Source organism: Pelobates fuscus, chromosome 8 (assembly GCF_036172605.1).
Source record: "Pelobates fuscus isolate aPelFus1 chromosome 8, aPelFus1.pri, whole genome shotgun sequence".
In the NCBI taxonomy this organism is placed as follows: domain Eukaryota; kingdom Metazoa; phylum Chordata; class Amphibia; order Anura; family Pelobatidae; genus Pelobates; species Pelobates fuscus.
Window position 1 is genome coordinate 17747612 of NC_086324.1, and position 19832 is coordinate 17767443.

Sequence of the window (19832 nt, forward strand, 5' to 3'; positions counted from 1 at the left end):
ACCTGTAAAGCTCTGAGTACACCTGTTAGCGCTATATAAATATAATATACATACACAGTATACCTACTGCACTTACTGTACCTCCCTCTACTGTAATGTAACCTGTAAAGCTCTGAGTACACCTGTTAGCGCTATATAAATATAATATACATACACAGTATACCTACTGCACTTACTGTACCTCCCTCTACTGTAATGTAACCTGTAAAGCTCTGAGTACACCTGTTAGCGCTATATAAATAAAATATACATACACTGTATACCTTCTGCACTTACTGTACCTCCCTCTACTGTAATGTAACCTGTTAGCGCTATATAAATAAAATATACATACACTGTATACCTACTGCACTCACTGTACCTCCCTCTACTGTAATGTAACCTGTAAAGCTCTGAGTACACCTGTTAGCGCTATATAAATAAAATATACATACACTGTATACCTACTGCACTCACTGTACCTCCCTCTACTATAATGTAACCTGTAAAGCTCTGAGTACACCTGTTAGCACTATATAAATATAATATACATACACTGTATACCTACTGCACTCACTGTACCTCCCTCTACTGTAATGTAACCTGTAAAGCTCTGAGTACACCTGTTAGCGCTATATAAATATAATATACATACACAGTATACCTACTGAACTTAAATTTCCTCCCTCTACTGTAATGTAACCTGTAAAGCTCTGAGTACACCTGTTAGTGCTATATAAATAAAATATACATACACTGTATACCTACTGCACTCACTGTACCTCCCTCTACTGTAATGTAACCTGTAAAGCTCTGAGTACACCTGTTAGCGCTATATAAATATAATATACATACACAGTATACCTACTGAACTTAAATTTCCTCCCTCTACTGTAATGTAACCTGTAAAGCTCTGAGTACACCTGTTAGCGCTATATAAATAAAATATACATACACTATATACCTACTGCACTTACTGTACCTTTTTCTACTGTAATGTAACCTGTTAGCGCTATATAAATATAATATACATACACTGTATACCTTCTGCACTTACTGTACCTCCCTCTACTGTAATGTAACCTGTAAAGCTCTGAGTACACCTGTTAGCGCTATATAAATATAATATACATACACAGTATACCTACTGCACTTACTGTACCTCCCTCTACAGTAATGTAACCTGTAAAGCACTGAGTACACCTGTTAGTGCTATATAAATAAAATATACATACACTATATACCTACTGCACTTACTGTACCTTTTTCTACTGTAATGTAACCTGTTAGCGCTATATAAATAAAATATACATACACTGTATACCTTCTGCACTTACTGTACCTCCCTCTACTGTAATGTAACCTGTAAAGCTCTGAGTACACCTGTTAGCGCTATATAAATAAAATATACATACACTGTATACCTTCTGCACTTACTGTACCTCCCTCTACTGTAATGTAACCTGTAAAGCTCTGAGTACACCTGTTAGCGCTATATAAATATAATATACATACACAGTATACCTACTGCACTTACTGTACCTCCCTCTACTGTAATGTAACCTGTAAAGCTCTGAGTACACCTGTTAGCGCTATATAAATATAATATACATACACAGTATACCTACTGCACTTACTGTACCTCCCTCTACTGTAATGTAACCTGTAAAGCTCTGAGTACACCTGTTAGCGCTATATAAATATAATATACATACACAGTATACCTACTGCACTTACTGTACCTCCCTCTACAGTAATGTAACCTGTAAAGCACTGAGTACACCTGTTAGTGCTATATAAATAAAATATACATACACTGTATACCTTCTGCACTTACTGTACCTCCCTCTACTGTAATGTAACCTGTTAGCGCTATATAAATAAAATATACATACACTGTATACCTACTGCACTCACTGTACCTCCCTCTACTGTAATGTAACCTGTAAAGCTCTGAGTACACCTGTTAGCGCTATATAAATAAAATATACATACACTGTATACCTACTGCACTCACTGTACCTCCCTCTACTATAATGTAACCTGTAAAGCTCTGAGTACACCTGTTAGCACTATATAAATATAATATACATACACTGTATACCTACTGCACTCACTGTACCTCCCTCTACTGTAATGTAACCTGTAAAGCTCTGAGTACACCTGTTAGCGCTATATAAATATAATATACATACACAGTATACCTACTGAACTTAAATTTCCTCCCTCTACTGTAATGTAACCTGTAAAGCTCTGAGTACACCTGTTAGTGCTATATAAATAAAATATACATACACTGTATACCTACTGCACTCACTGTACCTCCCTCTACTGTAATGTAACCTGTAAAGCTCTGAGTACACCTGTTAGCGCTATATAAATATAATATACATACACAGTATACCTACTGAACTTAAATTTCCTCCCTCTACTGTAATGTAACCTGTAAAGCTCTGAGTACACCTGTTAGCGCTATATAAATAAAATATACATACACTATATACCTACTGCACTTACTGTACCTTTTTCTACTGTAATGTAACCTGTTAGCGCTATATAAATATAATATACATACACTGTATACCTTCTGCACTTACTGTACCTCCCTCTACTGTAATGTAACCTGTAAAGCTCTGAGTACACCTGTTAGCGCTATATAAATATAATATACATACACAGTATACCTACTGCACTTACTGTACCTCCCTCTACAGTAATGTAACCTGTAAAGCACTGAGTACACCTGTTAGTGCTATATAAATAAAATATACATACACTATATACCTACTGCACTTACTGTACCTTTTTCTACTGTAATGTAACCTGTTAGCGCTATATAAATAAAATATACATACACTGTATACCTACTGCACTCACTGTACCTCCCTCTACTGTAATGTAACCTGTAAAGCTCTGAGTACACCTGTTAGCGCTATATAAATATAATATACATACACAGTATACCTACTGCACTTAAATTTCCTCCCTCTACTGTAATGTAACCTGTAAAGCACTGAGTACACCTGTTAGTGCTATATAAATAAAATATACATACACTATATACCTACTGCACTTACTGTACCTTTTTCTACTGTAATGTAACCTGTTAGCGCTATATAAATATAATATACATACACTGTATACCTTCTGCACTTACTGTACCTCCCTCTACTGTAATGTAACCTGTAAAGTACTGAGTACACCTGTTAGCGCTATATAAATATAATATACATACACTGTATACCTACTGCACTTACTATACCTCCCTCTACTGTAATGTAACCTGTAAAGTGCTGAGTACACCTGTTAGCGCTATATAAATAAAATATACATACACTGTATACCTACTGCACTCACTGTACCTCCCTCTACTGTAATGTAACCTGTAAAGCTCTGAGTACACCTGTTAGCGCTATATAAATAAAATATACATACACTGTATACCTACTGCACTCACTGTACCTCCCTCTACTGTAATGTAACCTGTAAAGCTCTGAGTACACCTGTTAGCGCTATATAAATATAATATACATACACAGTATACCTACTGAACTTAAATTTCCTCCCTCTACTGTAATGTAACCTGTAAAGCTCTGAGTACACCTGTTAGCGCTATATAAATATAATATACATACACAGTATACCTACTGAACTTAAATTTCCTCCCTCTACTGTAATGTAACCTGTAAAGCTCTGAGTACACCTGTTAGTGCTATATAAATAAAATATACATACACTATATACCTACTGCACTTACTGTACCTTTTTCTACTGTAATGTAACCTGTTAGCGCTATATAAATATAATATACATACACTGTATACCTTCTGCACTTACTGTACCTCCCTCTACTGTAATGTAACCTGTAAAGCTCTGAGTACACCTGTTAGCGCTATATAAATATAATATACATACACAGTATACCTACTGCACTTACTGTACCTCCCTCTACTGTAATGTAACCTGTAAAGCTCTGAGTACACCTGTTAGCGCTATATAAATATAATATACATACACAGTATACCTACTGCACTTACTGTACCTCCCTCTACAGTAATGTAACCTGTAAAGCACTGAGTACACCTGTTAGCGCTATATAAATATAATATACATACACTATATACCTACTGCACTTACTGTACCTTTTTCTACTGTAATGTAACCTGTTAGCGCTATATAAATAAAATATACATACACTGTATACCTACTGCACTCACTGTACCTCCCTCTACTGTAATGTAACCTGTAAAGCTCTGAGTACACCTGTTAGCGCTATATAAATATAATATACATACACAGTATACCTACTGCACTTAAATTTCCTCCCTCTACTGTAATGTAACCTGTAAAGCACTGAGTACACCTGTTAGTGCTATATAAATAAAATATACATACACTATATACCTACTGCACTTACTGTACCTCCCTCTACTGTAATGTAACCTGTTAGCGCTATATAAATAAAATATACATACACTGTATACCTACTGCACTCACTGTACCTCCCTCTACTGTAATGTAACCTGTAAAGCTCTGAGTACACCTGTTAGCGCTATATAAATATAATATACATACACAGTATACCTACTGCACTTAAATTTCCTCCCTCTACTGTAATGTAACCTGTAAAGCACTGAGTACACCTGTTAGTGCTATATAAATAAAATATACATACACTATATACCTACTGCACTTACTGTACCTTTTTCTACTGTAATGTAACCTGTTAGCGCTATATAAATATAATATACATACACTGTATACCTTCTGCACTTACTGTACCTCCCTCTACTGTAATGTAACCTGTAAAGTACTGAGTACACCTGTTAGCGCTATATAAATATAATATACATACACTGTATACCTTCTGCACTTACTGTACCTCCCTCTACTGTAATGTAACCTGTAAAGTACTGAGTACACCTGTGTCAGGATTGGGACAGGGATCCAACACGCAGAGTACAAAGAGTGGAAAGGTACGTATACCGGGCCTTAGAATGGCCGGACTAACGTACCGAGAGTAATAGAGAATAGTCAGAGACAAGCCGAGGTCGAGGGAACGAGAAGACAGATGAGCGAGAGACAAGCCGGGTCAAGGGAGAACAGAGAAGCAGGGAAGTACAACAAGCCGAGTCAAAACCAAATAGAGCAAACTAGAATACCAGAGCACTGAGTGACTAGACAAGCTAGAACCACGACAGGGCAATGAGCTGAAGAGAGAAGTAAGCTTAAATACCCTGGCTCCGGATGGTAAGCACGCCTCTGACAAGTGCCGATTGGATATCGGACACTTGAGTGGCAGGTCGCTCGTGATAGCGTCATGACGTCACGTATTGAGCGTCCTGCTAGAAAAGGACGTGGATTCCTCGCGGCCGGTGTTTAAGTGGCTGGATGAACCGCGAGGAACGGAGGAAACAGCTCGCCTGGACGGATAAACCACCAAGTCTCTACCTCCCTTAGAGGTAGAGGCCTCAGGTACCCTGACAGTACCCCCCCTCTCAGATACGCCCACCGGGCGGAAGGAACCGGGGCGAGATGGGAAGCGGAGGTGAAATGCTCTGCGAAGGCGAGAAGCATGAACGTCCTCCTGAGGTACCCAACTCCTCTCCTCAGGACCATATCCCCTCCAGTTGACCAGATATTGCAATTTTCCCCTTGAAATTCTGGAATCAACGATGGAGCTGACCTCGTACTCCTCCCGACCCTCCACCTGAACAGGACGAGGCGAGGAGACCTTAGAGGAGAATTTGTTGCAAATAAGAGGTTTCAACAAGGAGACATGAAAAGAGTTAGGAATGCGTAAGGCAGGTGGCAGAGCAAGGCGATACGCAACCGGATTGATACGAGTGAGAACCCTGTAAGGACCTATGTAGCGAGGAGCAAATTTCATAGATGGAACTTTTAGTCGAATGTTCTTAGTACTTAACCATACCCTATCCCCAGGAACAAAAACAGGAGCCGCTCTTCTATGCTTGTCAGCGTGTTTCTTGAACAACGAGGAACTATGTAACAGAATTTGCCGAGTCTGATCCCATAATTTCTTCAGGTTGGCGACATGATCATCAACCGACGGTATCCCCTGAGAAGAGGAAACCGAAGGAAAAATCGAAGGATGAAAGCCATAGTTCATGAAGAAAGGGCTAGAGCGAGTTGAATCGCAAACAAGGTTATTGTGTGCGAACTCCGCCCAAGGAATCAGACCGACCCAATCGTCCTGGTGTTCGGAAACAAAGCAACGCAGATACTGTTCGATCTTTTGATTGGTACGTTCAGCAGCTCCGTTAGACTGAGGGTGATAGGCCGAGGAGAAGTTCAATTTGATGCCCATTTGAGAACAAAAGGATCTCCAGAAACGTGAGACAAATTGAGAGCCTCTATCAGAGACAATCTCCGAAGGAATCCCATGTAGGCGAAAAACCTCTCTTGCAAAAATCTCCGCCAATTCAGGAGAAGTCGGAAGTTTAGGTAATGGCACGAAATGGGCCATCTTAGTAAATCTATCCACCACCGTGAGAATAACAGTCTGTCTCTTGGAAGCAGGCAAATCAACGATAAAGTCTATGGACAAACAGGACCAAGGTTTCTCAGGAATGTCCAAGGGGTGTAACAGGCCACATGGAGATGCATGAGGTAGTTTAGTCTTGGCACAAGTTTCACAAGCTGCGACGAACTCCTCAATATCTTTTCGCAGTGAAGACCACCAGAAATCCTTGGATATCAAAGAGTATGTCTTGCGAATACCAGGATGACCAGCTATTTTACTTTCGTGAAAACATTGTAAGAGCTCCAGTTGAAGTTCAGGAGGAACAAAGTTTCTTCCCTCAGGAGTGTTTCCGGGAGCTAGATGTTGTGACTTCAAGATCTGGTCAAGTAGCGGAGAATGAATTTTGAGACTGGTATTAGCAATAATATTGCATTTGGGTACAATGGAGGACATAAGTGGTTCAACTGAAGCAGAGGGCTCATATTGGCGAGATAGCGCATCGGCTTTAGAATTCTTTGACCCAGGTCTGTAAGTCAGAACGTAATTGAAATGGGTAAGAAACAACGACCAACGAGCCTGCCTGGAGGACAACCGCTTAGCCTCTCCGATATAAGACAAATTTTTGTGGTCAGTTAGAATGGTAACAGGATGTAATGTACCTTCCAATAAATGTCTCCACTCTTTCAAAGCCTTGATAACCGCTAGTAATTCTCTGTCACCAATGTCATATCTGCTTTCAGTACCGGTCAATTTTTTAGAGAAAAATCCACATGGATGTAATGGTTTATCAACCCCCAACCTTTGAGATAGAACAGCACCTAAACCAGTCTCTGATGCGTCTACCTCAAGTAGAAAAGGCAGAGAAGTGTCGGGGTGAACTAAAATTGGAGCGGAAGCGAAAAGCTCCTTGAGGGTTTTGAACGCAAGGAGAGCTTCAGTAGTCCAATTCTTAGTATCAGCCCCCTGTTTGGTCATATTAGTGATAGGTGCGATAATGGAAGAATAGCCCTTAATAAAGCGCCTATAATAATTAGAAAAACCAATAAATCTCTGTACGGCTTTAAGACCTTTGGGTAAAGGCCACTCTAGAATGGATTGGAGCTTATCCGGATCCATCTTAAATCCCTCCCCAGAGATCACATAGCCGAGAAAGGTTACCTGGGTTTGATCAAAGCTACATTTCTCCAACTTGCAGTACAAGCCATGCTGGAGAAGCTTGTGCAAAACCCTCCTGACTTGCTTGTGATGAGTCTCAATCTCACTAGAATGAATGAGTATATCATCTAGGTATACAATGACGCAATCTTGCTGAAATTCCCTAAGAACCTCATTTATCAGATCCTGGAATACAGCTGGCGCATTGCATAACCCAAAAGGCATAACAGTATATTCATAGTGACCATATCGAGTATTGAATGCCGTCATCCACTCATGTCCCTGCTGGATTCTCACCAAGTTATATGCCCCTCTGAGGTCTAACTTGGTGAAAATTGTAGAGCCCTTCAAACGATCGAAGAGTTCGGTGATCAAGGGAATCGGGTAGGCATTTTTAATGGTTATCTTATTCAAGCCTCGATAATCAATACAAGGTCTCAAAGAACCATCTTTCTTTTTAACAAAAAAAAATCCAGCCCCGGCAGGGGAGGAGGACCTCCTGATGAATCCCTTGTCTAAATTCTCGTGAATATACTCCTCTAGAACTGAGTTCTCTTTAGTAGATAATGGGTATACATGACCTCTGGGAGGCATGGTACCAGGGAGTAGGTTAATTTTGCAATCAAAGGACCTGTGTGGGGGTAAGGTATCGGCTTTCTTTTTGTCAAATACTGCCTTTAAATCTAGATACTGAGGCGGAATTTGTGTCTCTGTAGGATTGTCAGAGGTAGTCGATGTGTTAGTTAATCCGAGAGGTAAGACCTTCCGCAAGCATTTTTCTTGACAATTCTTTCCCCACGAAACTATCTCCCCAGACTCCCAATTAATAATAGGGTTGTGTCTCCTCAACCAGGAGTACCCCAGGACTATGGGAATAGACGGAGAAGAAATGAGCATTAAGGATATATCCTCTTTATGTAGGATGCCAACAGTTAAGTTAATCGGTATGGTCTCATGGAAAATAACAGGCTCAAGTAACGGTCTACCATCGATGGCCTCAACAGCCAGTGGTGTCTCTTTTAACTGGGATGGGATAGCATGCTTGGCAACAAAACCCTGATCTATAAAGCTCTCAGCAGCTCCAGAATCGATTAGTGCCATAGTCTTTACTACTCCCTTCTCCCACCTCAAAGAAACGGGTAACAGAAGCCTGAACTCTTTGTAGTTGTGAATAGAGGACAAAGTAGAAACACCCAAGGCCTGTCCTCTAGAGAAACTTAGGTGCGAGCGTTTCCCGAACGATTAGGACAATTTAGGCGTAAATGTCCTCTGACTCCACAATACATACATAAACCCTCCCTTCTTCTGTACTGTCTCTCTCTCTCTGTGAGATGAGTACTGCCTATCTGCATAGGTTCAGAAATACGTAAGTCCTCGAACTCAGAATTTTGAAAGGTAGGCGCTAGTTTAAAGGAGGGTCTACGGTTCCTATCTCGAGTGTTCTGCCTCTCTCTTATGCGTTCATCAATACGAGATATAAAAGAAATTAAATCCTCCAAATTCTCAGGGAGTTCTCTAGTAGCGACCTCGTCAAGAATTACATCTGATAACCCATTCAGAAACACATCTATATAAGCCTGTTCGTTCCACTTAACTTCTGCCGCCAAGGACCTGAACTCTAGTGCATAGTCCACAAGTGTTCGATTGTCCTGTCTAAGGCGCAACAGTAATCTAGCTGCATTGACCTTTCTACCAGGAGGGTCAAAAGTTCTTCTAAACGCAGCTACAAAGGCATTATAATTATAGACTAGTGGATTATCATTCTCCCATAAAGGATTGGCCCATCTCAGAGCTTTCTCAATGAGTAAAGTAATAACAAATCCAACCTTCGCTCTATCTGTAGGATAAGAGCGGGGTTGTAATTCGAAATGGATGCTAATCTGGTTCAGAAAACCACGGCACTTCTCCGGTGACCCGCCATAGCGTACTGGTGGGGTAATACGGGAAGAAGCACCTACAGTGGCTACCTCTAGACCTGAGACTGCAGGAGAAATAGAAGGAGTACGTGTCTCCTCAGGTGGGTTACTAGCACGAGACAAAAGTGCCTGTAGTGCTAATGCCATCTGATCCATCCTATGTTCCATGGCGTCAAACCTGGGATCAGAAGAACCAAGCTGACTGTTTGTACCTGCAGGATCCATTGGCCCTGTCGTAATGTCAGGATTGGGACAGGGATCCAACACGCAGAGTACAAAGAGTGGAAAGGTACGTATACCGGGCCTTAGAATGGCCGGACTAACGTACCGAGAGTAATAGAGAATAGTCAGAGACAAGCCGAGGTCGAGGGAACGAGAAGACAGATGAGCGAGAGACAAGCCGGGTCAAGGGAGAACAGAGAAGCAGGGAAGTACAACAAGCCGAGTCAAAACCAAATAGAGCAAACTAGAATACCAGAGCACTGAGTGACTAGACAAGCTAGAACCACGACAGGGCAATGAGCTGAAGAGAGAAGTAAGCTTAAATACCCTGGCTCCGGATGGTAAGCACGCCTCTGACAAGTGCCGATTGGATATCGGACACTTGAGTGGCAGGTCGCTCGTGATAGCGTCATGACGTCACGTATTGAGCGTCCTGCTAGAAAAGGACGTGGATTCCTCGCGGCCGGTGTTTAAGTGGCTGGATGAACCGCGAGGAACGGAGGAAACAGCTCGCCTGGACGGATAAACCACCAAGTCTCTACCTCCCTTAGAGGTAGAGGCCTCAGGTACCCTGACAACCTGTTAGCGCTATATAAATATAATATACATACACTGTATACCTTCTGCACTTACTGTACCTCCCTCTACTGTAATGTAACCTGTAAAGTGCTGAGTACACCTGTTAGCACTATATAAATATAATATACATACACTGTATACCTTCTGCACTTACTGTACCTCCCTCTACAGTAATGTAACCTGTAAAGTGCTGAGTACACCTGTTAGTGCTATATAAATATAATATACATACACTGTATACCTACTGCACTTACTGTACCTCTCTCTACAGTAAGTACACCTTTTAGCACTATACATATATCTATTTGTCTCGAGTTATACATTACCCTTTAAAAGGTTCTGAAATGTTACTTTTATTCCGAACACGACATCATTAGTAATCCTGAGTCTTGCTTCACATTACCAGGAAACCTATTCATATTATCCACTAGAGATATTCTGTAGAAATCTATTTACAGACTGCCACGATATTTGTAATAATAAATTGTGATTGGTACATTTTCACATAAGGCAGTTGTTTTATTTTTGTCCTGGAGACCTGCTTTGTGCCTCCTGCAGACGGCACGGGACGGGGGTCTCTGCCCCTTCTGCCAGATGTAAGTTTAATAATTTGTGCTGTAAATGACTGGTGCTTTAACACAATCTACCAATAAAAGACTTTGAGACACAAACGTTGTCCTAATTCCTGTAGGTGAAGTAGTATCTGAAGTTATCGAATGACATTATCAGTGCGGAGTCAGTGACGCTTTCATAGTGCATCATGTCCTTAAATTAGTTTGAATACAGAGAGCAATTAATCCATGGAAGAAACTGGAGTGGGTGGGGGGAGGGAGGGACAGTTGTGCCCACCCTTATCAACCAATTATTTGGCATAGAGTCTAACAATTGATTGACAGCTGGGTCGGAAAAAAAACAGCCACTATTTTTTTAAATAAGTGTTTTCCTAAACCTGCTAATAAAACTGCTAGCACAATGTATAGTTGAAATCTGATGCTCTTTAACCCCTTAAGGAACAAACCTCTGGAATAAAAGGGAATCATGACATGTCACACGTCATGTGTCCTTAAGGGGTTAAAAATAACACATACAAAAAAGCACTAAACTAGTTTTGCCCATGACAGGTTCCCCATAAAATATATTGAATTCTGTAAAGGCTATGCAGAGGAGCCAGGTGTTCAGGGGTGATATGTGTAAGAATGGTGTATCCAATCATGTCTACACCGGTTAATACACACAATAAAGGGTGGGGTTGGTGGTAGCTCGATGTGTGGGAAGCCGGCAAGCAGCCATGACACATAACAAGTTGCCCAAGAAATTGGAAAAGGTTCAGGAATGCAAAAAGAGGGAAAAAGAGCATAATGCATATACATTGGGCTTATTTTGACCTCGGCTCTGAATAGAATAGGGTTCTGTTTTGCTTACTCCTCATGTATCAATAAACCATTGAAAAAATGACAAGGGCGCTCAGGAGAACCTAGGGCATGCCTGTCTTCGATGTATCTCACACGGTATTCCAGAGTGATGGGATTTGCATCCACAGCAGCTTGAAGCTTAATAAACAAAGATTTTAAAAGCTTTTGTCACAGCCGTAAACATATCCCTAATACATTTAGAGCTAAATTTTTTTTATTTTTTTTAAATAGAAAACCATTTTACCCATTTTTATGACCAATCATAATCGCACGCATTGGTTCAGTGTATAGTACATTTATTTTTCACATGTCCGCCATAACACAGGGTACGGCTCTAATTTACCCCTTACTTAACCTGCTATGGTAACAAGTTGTGTGCGATAGCACTCATTACTCACAGAGACTTTGTGTGGCTGAGAACCTCCAGTAGATGCATAAACTTTAATCTGATAGATATTCTCCCAGCTTAATGCGGACACAATGAATTATGTGAATTCCAGTTCACACTATACTGAGTGCAGTATAATGTTCTAATAATAGTAATGTTCTACTTAAAGGTATACGCTAAAGGGCTTTAAGGGTTAATTGTGCGTTCCTTATTTTAATTCATAAAAGTAAAGATTTCAAGTGAAATCAGCACTTTTATGGATTTGAGACAGTTTGGGAACAGCCCTGGCACTGAATTTTACAACCAGGAGGGCGTCCTGATTCACTGCACTTCTATGATTGAAGCAGAAGCGTGAGGTCTGTGGGAAAGCATTAGCCAATGGTTCCCTATGAGAAGCATTTTATTTGGTGATCGCCCCAATCTGGCGCATTAGCAGCAAATTCTGTGCATTCGCCAATTTTCAAAGAGAGGGGCGGTGGTAAGAAAAGATAGATGAAATGGTGAGTAACCTCTGTTTTCAGTTTGAGGGCCACCTGGCATGTAATGTGTTAAAGGAACACACCAAACATTACAACCCAATATCCGTTTTAACATTGCAGTACCCCTTTAACTACCCAAAGTAATCCTCCAAACATGGGTTCTAACTTACCGATATGATTAAAGGCCTCAGTTCTATGTTAAATGGATCCTGCCAGAGAACGGACACCCAGGTAGTAGACATTTTAGTGCTATGAATTTAACCAACCACCCAAGGCCACTGAGTCAATAAAGCCCACTGCGAAATGTCCAGGATTCATTTTTAATGACCTTTTTACACAGGTTAACACTGACGTCTCACCCAGCCATCTGCGTCCTTTCACACGTGTGGAAATCAGACAGATGGAAGGTAGTATCTCATCTGTCATTTCATTACAATGTGTCAATCCTTTAACCCCTTAAGGACCAACCTGCTGGAATAAAATAGAATCATGACATGTCACACATGTCATGTGTCCTTAAGGGGTTAAACTCTCACAGTCACAGCAGCAAAAACCATCCAGTAAAACATTAAATGCAACCGAACAAAACGAAGGAGGAGGCACTAAAGGGGGCTTTACAACTTTCTTTCCCTATCACAATATTTTCCCCTTAAATCCAGTGTCTATGTGCAGGGGAAAAGTGACTAGGTTATGATGCCAAGCTCCAGCATGCACGGTCACATCTAGAATAAATGCAGCACTATACGCACAGGGTTATTCACCCATAAGGTGGCATAGTCTTGGAGCAGGCACCCTCCCCACCATACATACAGGTCTCAGACACACACACACACACACACACACACACACACGAGTCCAGAGCTTTTAAACGGGTGGCCCAATTTGGCATCCTAACCAGGGCCCTGGGATGCAAAGAATTCAACAAGATTTCAAAGTGAATTAAACATTTTGGCTACAATAGCATACTAGACAAAACCTCTCCAGATCAGGTAATTTTCAATAAATTCCTGTTGATTCACTCTTGAATGAATAACCCCGACAGACCATTCTCCTTAACTTGGACTCATAGGGCTCGGTCTGTTATTCTTGGGTAGAGAGATCATGATGTGTTGTAATCATCATTACCAAGTCTCGTTTGGGAGGTTTTGTTTGTGTTAAATAGCTCCCAATCCTTTTACCACCATTTGACAACTTACCTGTGGTCTGGCAAACACTAATCATTTCCTTTCCACAAAGTGTCTGTTCTTTCCCCTTAACTAAATCCTACCGTACAGGGCTTGGCAATAACTCAACGCTTAGCCAAGTCTTTTATCACCAGGCTTAGTTTAAAATGCAGAGCGCGTCCAGCTCTCACAGACGTGATTAGTGCTCTGTATTGGTTATGGTGTTTGAAATGTTCCTTTAAAGGGACACTCTAGACCCCTGTAGCACTTTAGCTTGCTGAATTGCTTTATCTTTTTTTCATTGTACAAACAGTGTAGATTTTAATTGGCATGTTTATAAATTAACCTTGTTACACCACCCTGGCTGTCAATCAGACAACAGGTTCTGTTACTTCCTGGTTCGGTTAGCTCAGTGGAACTAAACTCAAGAGGCAGCAATTGCCCAGAGTACCTGCCTTGTAAGGCTTCTCAATGAGCTGCATTGGGAAGTCTGTGATTGGACAGCCACAGAAATCCTTGGCGGGGCTAGAAGGGGAGGGCTTGCAAAGGCTTCAGATAAGAGATCTGCAGCGTTTGCTAGCTTACCTTTAATGAAAAATACATAATTAAATGTATGCATGTTTTCTGTGGGGGAATGGGGAGTGTTCCTTTAATTAAAAAAATGTTTAAAAAAAAAATCTTTAAATATGTTGTTCTACTTAAAGGGAAGCTGAAAGTACTAGGAAAACAAAGTTGTTTACCTAGTACTATAGAGAAATACAATATCCCCCCCCCCGCCGCAATGTTGCTTGGCACTTGGTCAGGCTTCGCCTCTTCTGACTTCAGCCAGCAGACGCTCCAGCCACTAAAGGTGGAGTTAACCCTGCAGGTAATTATTGCAGTTTATCAATAATTTCAATACAATTGCTGGGGTCAAGGGGCCTGTAGTACTGCACCCAGACCACTTCAATGAGCTGAAGTGGTCTGGGTGCCTATAGTGTCCCTTAATTTTGTGGCACAATTAGAAGTGACTTTACATTGGGTTTTTCCCCATCTTCTTTCGGATCAACTGCATGATCAGTAAGTGTGAAAGGGTGGACTTGAGTCTTGAGTCATTTTACAGAGCAGGAGACAAAAAACTTCTACAATAAGTTAACATCTACTTCAAAATGCAATATTTTCTAATAACGCAGGATGTGGGAGTCACAGCTAGGGGAGGTGTGGTTAGGCTTACAGAAACGATATATTTAACTCCTTAATTGCACAGAATTGAGTAGTGAGACTGCAGCGGTATGATCTATACTACACGTGCTTCATTAATAAGTTTTGGTGACTAGTGTCCCTTTAACCCCTTAAGGACCAAACTTCTGGAATAAAATAGAATCATGACATGTCACACATGTCATGTGTCCTTAAGGGGTTAATGAATACATAGTACATTTAATTTATATTAGGATTTGCCCACTTTAACATTGACACTTCCAGTTCCAATAAACTAATTCATGTAAACCAATTACAGTTTTACATTTACATGAATATTCTTACTGTTTATGACTAAATTTACATTCGATTTTTGTGCGTGATTTTTTTTTTATACAAGGATTTTATTTAACAGAAGAGTGGTTAATTTGACATTTGTTGAATTTCTATTTCCTCCCCTCCCTATAGGTGGCTCTTTACGGTAACTGTCGTGACAAGACCAGAGTCGATGTATCTCTAAATACATTATGTATAAACAAAATGTGTAAGAATGCACCAATATGCTTCTTTGGCATGCAAGGTATTTTATCAGATACACGAATAATAAGTTACTGGAATAGATGTCAGAATTACACACATACTACATAGGGGTTCTTTAATCTTAGGGCACATTAATTCAGAGGAGTTTAAATTAATGGCAGCAGTTGCTGTCCAGAAATTTACCGTATATACTCGAGTATAAGCCGACCCGAATATAAGCCGAGGCCCCTAATTTTATCCCAAAAAACTGGGAAAACTTATTGACTCGAGTATAAGACTAGGGTGGGAAATGCAGCAGCTACTGGTAAATTTCTAAATAAAATTAGATCCTAAAAAAAATATATTAATTGAATATTTATTTACAGTGTGTGTATAATGAATGCAGTGTGTGCGTGTGTGTGTGTGTATGAGTGCAGCGTGTGTGTGCATGAATGCAGTGTGTGTGCATGAATGCAGTGTGTGAATGTAGTGTGTGCAGGGCCGGTGCAAGGATATTTGCCGCCGTAGGCAAAAAAAATGTTTGCCGCCCCCTCCCCCCCCCATATGTCCTTATATCCCCCCCTCCCTCCCTCCCTCCCTCCCATAGTGGTCCTTATATCCCCCCCCCCCTCCCTCCCTCCCTCCCATAGTGGTCCTTATATCCCCCCCCTCCCTCCCTCCCTCCCATAGTGGTCCTTATATCCCCCCCCTCCCTCCCTCCCTCCCTCCCTCCCATAGTGGTCCTTATATCCCCCCCCTCCCTCCCTCCCTCCCTCCCATAGTGGTCCTTATATCCCCCCCCTCCCTCCCTCCCTCCCTCCCATAGTGGTCCTTATATCCCCCCCCTCCCTCCCTCCCATAGTGGTCCTTATATCCCCTCCCTCCCTCCCTCCCATAGTGGTCCTTATATCCCCCCCCTCCCTCCCTCCCTCCCATAGTGGTCCTTATATCCCCCCCCTCCCTCCCATAGTGGTCCTTATATCCCCCCCCTCCCTCCCTCCCATAGTGGTCCTTATATCCCCCCCCTCCCTCCCATAGTGGTCCTTATATCCCCCCCCTCCCTCCCATAGTGGTCCTTATATCCCCCCCTCCCTCCCTCCCATAGTGGTCCTTATATCCCCCCCCTCCCTCCCTCCCTCCCTCCCATAGTGGTCCTTATATCCCCCCCCCTCCCTCCCTCCCATAGTGGTCCTTATACCCCCTTTTTTTGTTATTATTAATTTTTTATTATTATTATTATTTTTTTATTATTATTTCTTATTTTTTTTATATTTTTTTTTCGTCCCCCCTCCCTGCTTGATATATGGCAGGGAGGGGGGCTCTCCTTCCCTGGTGGTCCAGTGGCAGTTCAGTGGGGGGGAGAGGGGGGCTGGCAGAGCTGTAACTTACCTTTCCTGCAGCTCCTGTCAGCTCTCTCCTCCTCTGCGCCGTCCGTTCTGCTCTTCTGTCAGCTTACACTGTAAGTCTCGCGAGAGCCGCGGCTCTCGCGAGATTTACACTGGGAGCTGACCGAGGTGCTGACCGGACGGCGCAGAGGAGGAGAGAGCTGACAGGAGCTGCAGGAAAGGTAAGTTACAGCTCTGCCAGCCCCCCTCTCCCCCAGTCTGTATTATGGCAATGCAAATTGCCATAATACAGACCTTGACTCGAGTATAAGCAGAGTTGGGGTTTTTCAGCCCAAAAAATGGGCTGAAAAACTCTGCTTATACTCGAGTATATACGGTAACTCCCTTACCTCATGCATATATACCGATGAAGGCAATACAAGGTTGGTGCAAATTTCTGGAAAGCTGCCTTCTATTCGTTCAATTGCTCTTATTTAAATAGAAACATAGAATGTGACGGCAGATGAGAACCATTCGGCCCATCTAGTCTGCCCAATTTTCTAAATACTTCCATTAGTCCCTGGCCTCATCTTATAGCTAGTATAGCCTTATGTCTGTCCCACACATGCTTAAAGGGACACTATAGTCACCAAAACAACTACAGCTTATTGAATTTGTTCTGGTGAGTAGAATCATTACCTTCAGGCATTTTGCTGTAAACACTGTCTTTTCAGAGAAAATGCAGTGTTTACATTACAGCCTAGTGATAACTTCACTGGCCACTCCTCAGATAGCTGTTACAGATCGTTCCTGGGTCATGGCTGCCTAAAATGCATCCAAACATTCAGTGTCTCTACCCTCATGCATGCAGACACTGAACTTTCCTCATAGAGATTCACTGATTCAATTCATCTCTATGAGGAGATGCTGATTGGCCAGGGCTATGTTTGTATTGTGCTGGCTCTGCCCCTGATCTGCCTCCTTGTCAGTCTCAGCCCATGCTATGGGGAAGCATTGTGATTGGATCAGGCTACCACGTCTATGATGTCAGCAGGCAGTGAGCAGTTCTAAAGGAAAGAGCCAGAGATAGCGGCTCCAGACTTGAATACAAGTAATATTTTGCTATTTTTAGGGAGGCATGAGGGGACCAGATGGTGGTTGTATACATGTTTGTGTTTCTGACCCTATAGTACTCCTTTAAACTCCTTTACTTAGTTAATCTCAACCACTTCAGCTGGAAGGCTATTCCATGCATCCACTACCCTCTCAGTAAAGTAATACTTCCTGATATTTTTAAATCTTAGCCCCTCTAATTTAAGGGTCCTCTTGTTGTGGTAGTTTTTCTTCTTTTAAATATAGTCTCCTCCTTTACGGTGTTGATTCCTTTATGTATTTAAAGGTTTCTATCATATCCCCCCGTCTCGTCTTTCCTTCAAGCTATGCACACTCCCATGGTGCCATGCAAATCATGTAAATTAGCACACAGCATTGATTCCCGTACCACGTATATGTAGTTACCATTAAAATAGCATGTTCTAAATAATTTTTTTTTTCATATTTTTTTTTTTAAATACTCCCAGAATGGCAACAATATGCAAACAAGTTACTTCTTTAAAAAATAGATTTACAAAATGAACAAAAAACACAAACAAGTTTGTACAAAGTTCAGCAAACATGCAAGTATTAATGTACTTTTATTTCACATCTTAAAGAATTTTGCAGGAAATACAGCCACAGTTTTTTTTGAATTTTTTTTATTGTTATATGTATAAAAAACAAATTCCAGTACCATGAAATAGTCAGTTAAAAATAAAATAAAATGGTATACATATAATATATAAAAAAAAAACCTTCCATACAAACTAACATCCCATAATACAAATAAGAAATGAGAGGAGGTTCTGAGATGAGTAAGACTTTGAGTGACCAGTTTAGGAGAGATTAACCGCTTCATTACAGTCCTGCGCAGTACACACATTTAAACTGGAAAAATGTGAGAGACGCAGTCAGGAATCTAAATCAAGTGTTCAATGCCTAGACCCAAGCTAGTCCTTTAACCGCCAGAAACTGTCACATGAATGGAACAGAGGCTCAAATTTAAACAAAAAAATGCTATAAATAACACCCCCCCCCAACCTTTAGATAAGTGGTCAGTTTGAGCATTTGGAAGGAAAGGGGGTGATCAATGGAATGTGCAGGTAACCAATTTACTGGGAAACTGGTAATCAACAAAAAATATCCAGAACAGAAGGAAATCAAGTATTTCCCACTTGTAAATTGGAATGATACATTTTAGCCCTTTAAATACATCAGTGAAGGGAGGCACCACTTGTCAACAAATAAGAGTAACAAAAAAGGCTGCGATGGAATGTTTGAAATGTTCCAAACAAGAAGGAAGTGGAAAATACGTATTCCCCCTCCCCCCGTGTGTTCATCTTCCAAGCCACGTCGTCCAGATGCCAGTCAGCACAGCAGACAAACATGGCATTTCTCTTGTAGATAGTAAAAATCAAGGCACGCAGAGATACAAAAAAAAAAAAAGTTAATAAACAATACAAATAAACAAATAAAAAAAGTTACAACAGCTTTGCGACAGAATCCAGAAATGTATGGTTCCGTTCCCTTATTAACCTCTTAACAGCCAAAATGGCAAACAGTGGCTGGAGTGGATTTTGCCTCCAACATTACGGCTTGAGCAGCCTGGAACGGTTATCATGCAACTCCTATCAGCCTCAGCCAGCCATTGGTGATAGGAGTTGCAGTCCAACAGCAGCCACAAGTTTGCAAAACAATGCTCTACTCTTTAGTACCGCAACCTATCATTTATATACAATCCCAGAGTACCGACACATTGTAAACTTCTCCACAAAAGAGAGCGTAAACCTAACAAGGGCTTTGGTAAATGTGGGATTTTTCTTTACACACATAACAGTCAAAATCCCAATTTCTCACTTTTCCTGCAGTGAAAGAATCTTCATTTTGCACAAAGTCACAGGAGGCAAATCAGCAGGAGCAGTGAAACCCGTGACTTG